Source organism: Ziziphus jujuba, chromosome 3 (assembly GCF_031755915.1).
Source record: "Ziziphus jujuba cultivar Dongzao chromosome 3, ASM3175591v1".
NCBI classification, from domain to species: domain Eukaryota; kingdom Viridiplantae; phylum Streptophyta; class Magnoliopsida; order Rosales; family Rhamnaceae; genus Ziziphus; species Ziziphus jujuba.
Genome location: NC_083381.1, coordinates 19,544,197 through 19,553,773, shown reverse-complemented (window position 1 = coordinate 19,553,773; position 9,577 = coordinate 19,544,197). Strand labels below are relative to the sequence as shown.

General features: G+C 34.9%; 1 pseudogene; it reads right to left on the bottom strand.

The window, feature by feature from the left end:
* Window positions 1–5,109: 5,109 nt before the first annotated feature.
* Window positions 5,110–9,171, bottom strand: LOC107418152 (MDIS1-interacting receptor like kinase 2-like; annotated as a pseudogene).
* Window positions 9,172–9,577: the final 406 nt, after the last annotated feature.

Sequence of the window (9,577 nt, the reverse complement as noted above, 5' to 3'; positions counted from 1 at the left end):
AATTCTACCGGACCTTCCAATGGAAAATCCGGCAGAACCTCCCCTAAGGGTTGGACTTACCACAATTTTTCTGCATTGAAAACACACTTCTAGAAACATTCCCTTATTCCTCCCACATTACTACAATATAATTCCACAAATTTGCAGTACTTCAAAATAATAACAGGGAATTAATGCAGTATTTAATAAAATGTGTTCAATACAGTATACAGAGCATTATACAAATAAATTTAAAATTTATTCAACGTTAGATAAGGAAGTAATACAAGATGAAGAGCAAAAAGGGAAGAAATGCTTCTTGGACTTTCGGCAATGAACTGAGACGTCGGACTCATCCCGAACGATCAACGTCTCCCAAACCTTGTACCTAGGGGAATGGAATTTAGAAATATGAGATGCTAATCATCCCAGTGAGTGACCCTATCTACTATACAATTATAATAGTAACGATAATTATAGTGCATTTGATTAATTAAGAATAAATAAGTAAATAAATAATAATTGATTGAAAATAATATTTTATCTCAAAACCCTTACTATTCACTCCATTGGAAATGTTCCCCTTTTAAAACATTTTCACGAAACCCGTTATTTGTATTCCCCGAAAACCAAGGAAACAATTAGTTAACTAAATTTCGAATAAAATACAAGAATTTAAGGATCCAAATTTATAATGGAAAAATAGAATAAGGCATCATTGGATACCATAAATAAAATCATAAATAATACTTATATTAAAGAAATTTGGCATAAGAACAAAAATAAACCCAATATTTTATGCCCTGCAAATCAAGTAATAATTAATTTAATAAATAATTAAATAGTCCAAATATGAATAAAATGTAATGAAATATAACAAAATAAATTTGGAATACTTGCATGAAAGAAATATAACATAAAGGAAAAAATTCAATATATAATTCATATAATTTGATTAAATAAATTAAGATAAACAACATCAAAAATATAATTTAAATAATTATAAATAGATGATAAAACAAATTAAATGCATTTAATTTAAATACGATTTTAAAACTTTTAGGGTTTGAAATTTCTATCTGAAAATTTATACTTGATGGATCATACCATATACCAGTGATGCCCTCCGATACCCAATGTCCCGAGCACCTTCCGGCGGGAGGTTAAAGAGAGAAACTTGCATACGGTCGCTTCGATGTCCCGACAGCGCCGCTGCTTAAACCGTCATCCCGGCCATGGAGGGGGCGGCTTATGGCCAATATCAAACTTTCCTACCCTCGGTCCAATGGCAACTCACGGGAGACATTGTAACATGCGCGCTCATCAACATATACAGTACAAAACACCAGTACTGTATGAGTACGTCTAAAACAAATAATTTCGAACTCAACCTCCCACATTTTTCTTTAACATTTCCAGCACAAATCCACCGATAATAATATACAAATAATTTCCTTCCCAAATCATAAAATCAATCAAATAATGCTCCAAGGGCATAATTATAAAATTTGAAACCACCAACTTAAACCAATATTTTCCTTGAAATATTTAAAATCCAATCATGCCCAAAAATAATATTAAAATCCAAATACAATTAATTAATGAAAATACCTTGCTCATGCGTAATAAATACAATTAAATCACAATAATAATAATCGAGAATTTCTTTATAACCCAAACTTTCATTTAGCATCAATGGGTATATATAAATATATAAAATAATATTTTTTCCACAATTATATTTAAATTCCACCACATGAGCATAATTCTAGATATCAAATTAACACAAAATAAATATAATTAATCACCCCAAAATAGTTTGAAAGGTGGGTCACTCACCTCAAGCACGTGTATCAATCAAGATCCTCCACAGGATCAACTCCACCACCCACACGTGCACCTAAAATATCCACAATACACAAAACTAATTATTTTAATATTTTAATCGGGTAACTCCCAAATAGGTACCCAGGGAGCGAACACAAACGACAACCAAAATTGACGAGTAATATACCGAATCGAAGCTTGAGTGACGAGGATTATGAATCCGATCTTACTTCCCGGAGATCGGACCTGAGGTGGCCGAAATTTTGCCAGAAAGCTTTCAGGATTCAACTCCTCGATCTCTCAATCCATTGAGATTTGAGGAAAGGGACACCGGATTTGGGTTCAGAGGGTCGGAATTAGTGGGAAAGGAGGGGCGGTGCAGCCGGAAACTTGCCGGAAAGTCAATTTTCCCGACAACCCACCATGGTCACCAGAACCCGTCACCGCCGGCGGCGCGTCCGGTGGCCACTGGCCGTGATTTTTGGTGGGAAGGTAGATCTGGTGATGGATAACTCAATGGAACTGGCGGTGAGGCAAACAGTGGCCGGAATAGGGAGAAATAGGGGTTTGAAGGAATCGGCACTACCGCCAGAAAAAGCCTCAATCCAGGCGCGTCAGCGATCAATTGGCCGTGGTTTTTGGTTGGCCGACCGGTTTTCAGGTGGTCTTCAAGGTGGGGTGGTGCATGTGAGGAAAGGGTGGCCGAAAAACGGCTAAGTGACGGTGGCCGGTCGGTTCTCTCTCTCTCTCTCTCTCTCTTTCTCTCTCTCCTCCCCTCTTTCTCTCTCCTTCCGCCGGCTCGCGTGGTTTTGCCTGAATAAAAGCCACCCATGGGTGACACTGTTCACTCATGGGATTGGTTGAAATTGTGACACGTGGCCCGTACTGTTCACTCAAGCCAGATATTTTAAAATATTACGGTATTCGGAAAACTTCGCATGTCCATAACTTTTTAACCAGATGTCCAATTTAAGCGTGCCGCTAGTCTATGAACTCGTATCAACGAGTATTTTATAACCATACAAAAGTCAAAACAAAATTCTACAACCATAAAAAGTCAACTCCCGGCACCTTTTGGACAGTTTGAATCTCGACTTATTTTGCTCATAACTTTCAAACCGTAGCTCCATTTTTTACGTGCTACTAGTCTGCGAACTCGGGGCATCATGTACTTTGCTACAGTACCATGGTCAACTAGAAATGTCAACCGGAACAAAAAGTCAACTTTTTGACTTACTCGGTCAACGGTCAACCTCGATCAACGTGCAAGAATTCCGATGTAGTTTGGGATGGGGTGTTACACTATTTCCCAATCCTAACTAGGGTTGTAAATAGATTTAAGTAGCTCATGATCGGTTTAATTTTAACTCATGCTCAACTTGTAAAGAAAATTGGCCAATCTTGAACAACAAACGAAGTTCATGGTTTGATCTTGAATAATAAATAATGCTAGTAAATAGCTTGAATTTATTCTTTATATTAATAAATTGAAAATTATATTATGATTTTAAACATATTGAATATTTATAATGCATGAACAATATTTTTTATATTTTAATTTATAAACATTTTAAAAATAAATTTATTTTATAATAAAATTAATAAAGCAAATGAAATTTATTAATTATCAATATTAAAACTTTTATTTTAAAACACAAATGTTTAAGTTTCAAAGTTGTTTATATTATAATAAATCAAACCAAGCTAAGTTCGAGCTTTTTATGAACAAGTCGAGCTAATTTTTTTTCCTTTTTTTTTTTTTCATTTACTTTATTGTTGTAATTGGATATTTGTGGAGTCACATTTTATATGTACCCAGTTTTAATGATGCTAGCTATTCTTCAATTCTTTTGATGCTCTAATTTTTATTCCGCTTGAATCAATTAGCCCTTTTTATATATTATTTTTGCCTTTTTTTTTTCTTTTTTTTTTTGGGTATGGCCCTTTTATATATTGTTATATGCTCTAATTGCACACATTTTATATGTAAATGTAATAATTAACTAAAGTGCCAAAAAAAAGTACAAATAAAATAATGGTTTGTATAAATTTATGAGTCTCTGAATCATGTCATTTTATTATTATTATTATTATTATTATCATTATTATTGTTATTACTATTATTTTTGCCAATGAACTGAGGATTCCATTTATTTTTTCCTTTTGATTAGTGACTGTCAGCTTGTAATGGATCTTTCTCTGTGCACTTCCCCATATCGAAGTAGTCTTAATGGTTGCTTTTTTAAGCCGGCCAGGATTTGAGTTTTTATTTGTATTTGATAAACATGTTACATACTGCAATGACCTTAGAAATTGATAAACTTTTACACACTGGCATGACTGAATTTATAAACGTGTTACACGCTGGAAAAGTCCTTTTGATTGCTAATATACCACTGTCTTTGATTAAGAGAGCCTTTAATTCACACTAGAAATGAGGAAGTCCATTTGGCTTGAGTTGCAGTATATGAATTTAGTTTGACCGAAACTTTTTAGACTTATGGAGCACTTTGTGCAACTTTTTACATTTTGGCAAATGAGCTATTCGTTTTTTCTACTTTTAGACACAAGTACTTGTCTTGACTTAAAGAAAAATGAATTGATGGGCTTTGTTTGATTTTTCATTTTGAAAGTGACTTTCAGCTTTTCTAATATGAATCTCTAATTCTCTAGTCTTTCTGTCACAAATATGAATAGGAATATAAAGTATGCACCAGAGAGGAAAGTATGTAATAAATTAAAAGAATATCTTCCATTTAACAATGGTTTTAGTCTTTTAGATAAATCTAGCAACATTGTTAAACCATTGTTTTGAAAAAATAGGTTAGTTAATGGGCTTTTTTTATGGTTCTAAATTCTGATCGTGGATAAAATTGACTGCTACTTCTATAGGCCAAGTTAATGTTCTGTTTTATTTGGTGAAATTCTCTCTTTTAGGGGGCTCGTGATCTGTTTCCAGTTCTGCAAGTTATTACACATAGTATGCATCATGTATTCAAGATGGAGAATGATTTCAATTATTTCAATGATATGGAGAATGATTTCCATTAGAGATAGCCTATCGATCAAGAGCAATATCTTATTTTTATGCTCACAAGACAGAGAATTTTTTTTTTTTTTTTTTTTAAAGCTCATCAGAACATTATTAGAGAGAATTCTGAAAGCTACAGAGATATAATTTCTTTCATTAAAAGCAACAGAACATTATTAAAGTCTTATATGTTAAAAGTCACCAAAGACATTCCCCTCCAACGGTTAACAAGAGTCATGAAATTGTTTGTTCCAAAAAAAAAAAAAAGCTGCTAGAGAAATCCCAGATCATGTTTTTTATCCATTAAAGACACAAGAAGGCAGGCATGACACTACCATGTCTTGGAATATCTAAGCTTGGCCTAACTTATTAAGCAGAAAAAGAAAAACAAACCGTTGAATAATGAAGAATGACAGAGTGAAAGCAAATGCAAAGACACACATGTAGACAATCTAAAACTAGGAAATACTGCAGCAATTTAGGATGTCCATGTTGGGGAATCAAACAGCTGCTTTATTGTAATCATATGAAAAGGCTCTGATAATGATTGTAATGGAGTTGACAGCTTCTGAGATACTTGCTTTATAGTTGGCCGAGACTGTGGACTTTGTTGTAGGCATGCAAATGCTATTTCTGCAATGGAGATCACTTGGTCCGCTATTTGCCTCCTTGGAGGCGAGAGACGTTGATCCAGTACATCCTTAAGTAGAACATCGAAATCCGGTCACGGTGATGGTAACAAAGATGATATGAGATCTCCTGGATGCTTTCCCATGATCACTTCTAATGTTACAACTCCGAAGCTGTACACGTCTATCTTCTCATTTACTTCCATTGTGTAAGCAAGCTCTTCAAAGAAATATGACTTTGAGTTAGTATTTTCCGATGATCAGATACTTTTTGTATATGCCAATTGCAAATAAGTAAGAAATATTTTTTTCATCACATTCAGTGAATTAAATTATATAAATCTTCTTCTATTTATATATATGCATAGGCCTCAAAAGTACATTAGTCAAATCATTCTAGTTAATCTCTGTTACCTATGTATAGCAAATATGCATAATACATGGTTCTCATGTCTGATATAGAAATCTGCCGTTGAAGCTATTTGAAAAACACAGTACGTAAAAAATACATACAAAAAATATGATTTGATCTTGAATCCTTTTGCTAGGTATACCTTTCATGCTTCTGCTAGGAACTTCTTAGTTCTTGTTTTCTCAAAATAAAAAGCACTATTTCTGTTGTACAAATTATTATTATTGTTATTATTATTATTTTTAATAAAATGACCAGAGCATGAGTTTTCTTGGTTGCTTAACCAAAAAAAAAAAAAAGGGGAAAGGAACCAAAGGATGCATTAAGGATTTAACATAAAGGAGTAACTTTGATGGGATACTTACCTGGGGCTGAGTAGCCAAGGGTTCCTGCAAATGGAGTCCAATTCGATGACTCTAGATCCAAAGTTGTAGCAGAACCAAAGTCAGAAATGTGAGCCTCGTAATCATGGTCCAATAGAATATTCTTAGTTGATATGTCCCTATGAATTATAGGTGGACAACATTCATGGTGCATGTATGATATGGCATTGGCCAAACCTTTCACCACGTTTATTCTCTTGGTCCACTCCAACTCCACTGCCTTAACATTATCCCTCAATATCTTCACTAAGCTTCCCTCTTCCATGAACTCATACACCAAATATGAGTGTCTTATATGCGAACAAAATCCATAAAGCTTAATGATATTTCGGTGGCGAGCTCTTGTCAACACATTAATTCACTATCAAAGGCTTCCTTATTAGCCCCATTTTCATGCCATTTTTTCACGGCAAAAACTTGCCCTGTTGACAGCACTGATTTATAGACAGTTCCAAATCCTCCAACTCCAATGCAATATTTAGAGCTGAAGCTCTCGGTTGCTTCAACTATTTCTTCATGAACATTTTTCCCATTATGGCTCCATGCTTCAAAGAAAGTTACAGTCATTTGTGTTTGTCTTGGCTCATCAACATGCCTCTCTCTCTTTTTGCAAATAAATAGTACTCCAACAATGATAAATGATAGAATTAGAGCGCAAGATATAGACATTATGACTGAAAATATTATAACTTTACTTCTGTTCTCTTTAGGTATGGGGCAAATCTTTATATTTGTGTTGTTGCCACACAAACCTTTATTATCTTCCAATGCTTCAAATGGGGCCTCTAGGAAGGCTTTGTTGTTGGGAAGAGGACCTTCTAACTGATTGTAGGATATATCAACAGATGTCAAGCTCATCAGTTCTTTAAACGTGGATGGTATTGAGCCTGACAGATTGTTGTGTGAGAGGTTAAATGTTTCTAGCTTATCCAAATGACCAAGCTCCAAAGGCAACTTTCCTGAAAGCAAATTCTTACTTAGATCAAGATTTTCGAGGGAGTACAGATTCCCAATTTGGAAGGGAATATTTCCACTGAATTTGTTATTTCTCAAGTTTAAATGGAGTAGTTTTGAACAGTGTTCCAAATGCATTGGAAGTGGTCCACTCAATTGGTTGGCTGCAAGGTCAAGTGTTCAAGATCCAAAATCATTCCAATTTCTGCAGGAATATTGCCGGAAAGGAAATTATCATTGAGCATGAGAATGTATAACATTTTCAGTTGTCCCAATTCTTTTGGAATTTTACCTACAAAAAGGTTGGAAGAGAGGTCAAGTTTTTGCAATTGCATAGCCTTCCCAAGTTCAGGAGGTAGCCTACCGGAAATTTTATTGTTAGACATGCTCAACATGGTGAGGTTTGGACACTTTCCCCAGTTTCCAGTAAGTTCTCCAAAAAACTTATTGTTGCTCAAGTCCATATAATACAAGTTTGCGTATATTCCAAACACTTCTGATACATTCCCTGTTAGTTTATTCCCCTCAACTGAAAATCTAAGTAAGGAACTGCAGTTTGTTATGCTTTTTGGAATGGAACCTTTAAAGCTATTAAAACCTACTGCAAACCATCTAAGCTTCCTGTTAAGACAAATATTATCTGGTAGATAGCCAGTGAGATAATTATCATGAAGTGAAAGCTCAATAAGAGATTTTAGCTGTCCAATGGACACAGGAATTGAGCCAATGAGCTGGTTATTATTTAAATCCAGCTTGGTGAGTGATTTAAGATGTCCAATCTCATTGGGGATGGACCCAACTATTTTGTTTCCACTAAGCTCCAATTCAGTTAACTTGCTCAAGTTTCCAATGGACATAGGAATTGAGCCACTGAGTTGGTTATAATACAAATAAAGGGTAGTAAGTGATTTAAGCTGTCCAATCTCATTGGGAATGGACCCAACTATTTTGTTTACACAAAGTTCCAAACCAATTAACTTCCTCAAGTTTCCAATGGACTCAGGAATTGAGCCAGTGAGTTGGTTATTATACAAATAAAGGTAAGTGAGTGATTTAAGCTGTCCAATCTCATTGGGGATGGACCCAACTATTTTGGTACCACCAATACTCAATTCAGTTAACTTGCTCAAGTTTCCAATGGATATAGAAATTGAGCCACTAAGTTGGTTATCATACAAATAAAGGATAGTGAGTGATTTAAGCTGTCCGATCTCATTGGGAATGGACCCACCTATTTTGTTTCCATGAAGACTCAATATAGTTAACTTGCTCAAGTTTCCAATGGACAAAGGAATTGAACCTGAAAGATTGTTACTATAAGCATAAATCACTTCAAGAGACACCAACATGCCTATTTGAGGTGGTATAGAGCCGTTCAAATAATTGCTATCCAAACCAAGGAAACGTAAACAAGTCAAAAGGTATATTTGGGAAGGAATGATTCCAGAGAGATGATTGGACCCCATATCAAGTATGGTGAGTGTGGAAAGGTTGCCAATGTGAGATGGGATACTTCCATAGAGGGAGTTGTTATAAAAGACAAGAGTGAGTAATCTGGGAAAGGAGGAGAAGTTGAAGTTGTGAAGCGTACCTTTCAGATTACTGCTTTCGAGAGTAATGTTGATGACACTTCCAAACGCGTCACAAGTGATCCCAACCCAGGTACAGGGGGTATTATTATAGAGATAGTGAGAAGTTGAATCAGTAGAATTGAGATTCCAAGAGCGGAGAAGAGAATGAGTAGTTGGATTCATATCAAGGCTGTCCTTCCATTTCACAAGGGCCTCTGCCTCTCCACTTATTGCAAAACAAATACTAGACGAACAAAGAAACAGAGGAATGATGATAAACAACAAAAACTGATCAAGTGACCGTACAACAAGGTTTAGACTCCAGGGTGCCATGGACTTGATAATTTTTTAACTTTGATTATCTAATTAAGCAACGCTTAAATGCCTTGGCTTCCTTTCGAATATATACAGGGAGAGAGCATTTTATTTATTTAAAAGAAAAAGAAGGGGAAATTACAATAACATGCCTCCTAGTTTAAAACTTTTGAAAGATCGCCATCCGTTTTTTTTTTTTTTTTTTTTACTTCAAAATGGATAATTAAGGTCAAAATTGTCTGGTCAGAAGACAAAAACACCCTCTTAAGTAAAACTCATAATTCCACTTAGAAATAAATTAGACATTAACAAATTGAAACATTAAAAACTTATAATGAATTGTCGAACAGGCTCCTAACGAAAAAACTGCCGAACAGGCAAACACCATTGCAGAGTGATGGATTTTTATTATGTGGCAACAACGGCACATGTGCATACGAAAATGTCTATAGCACCAACATTGCATAGATTATGGG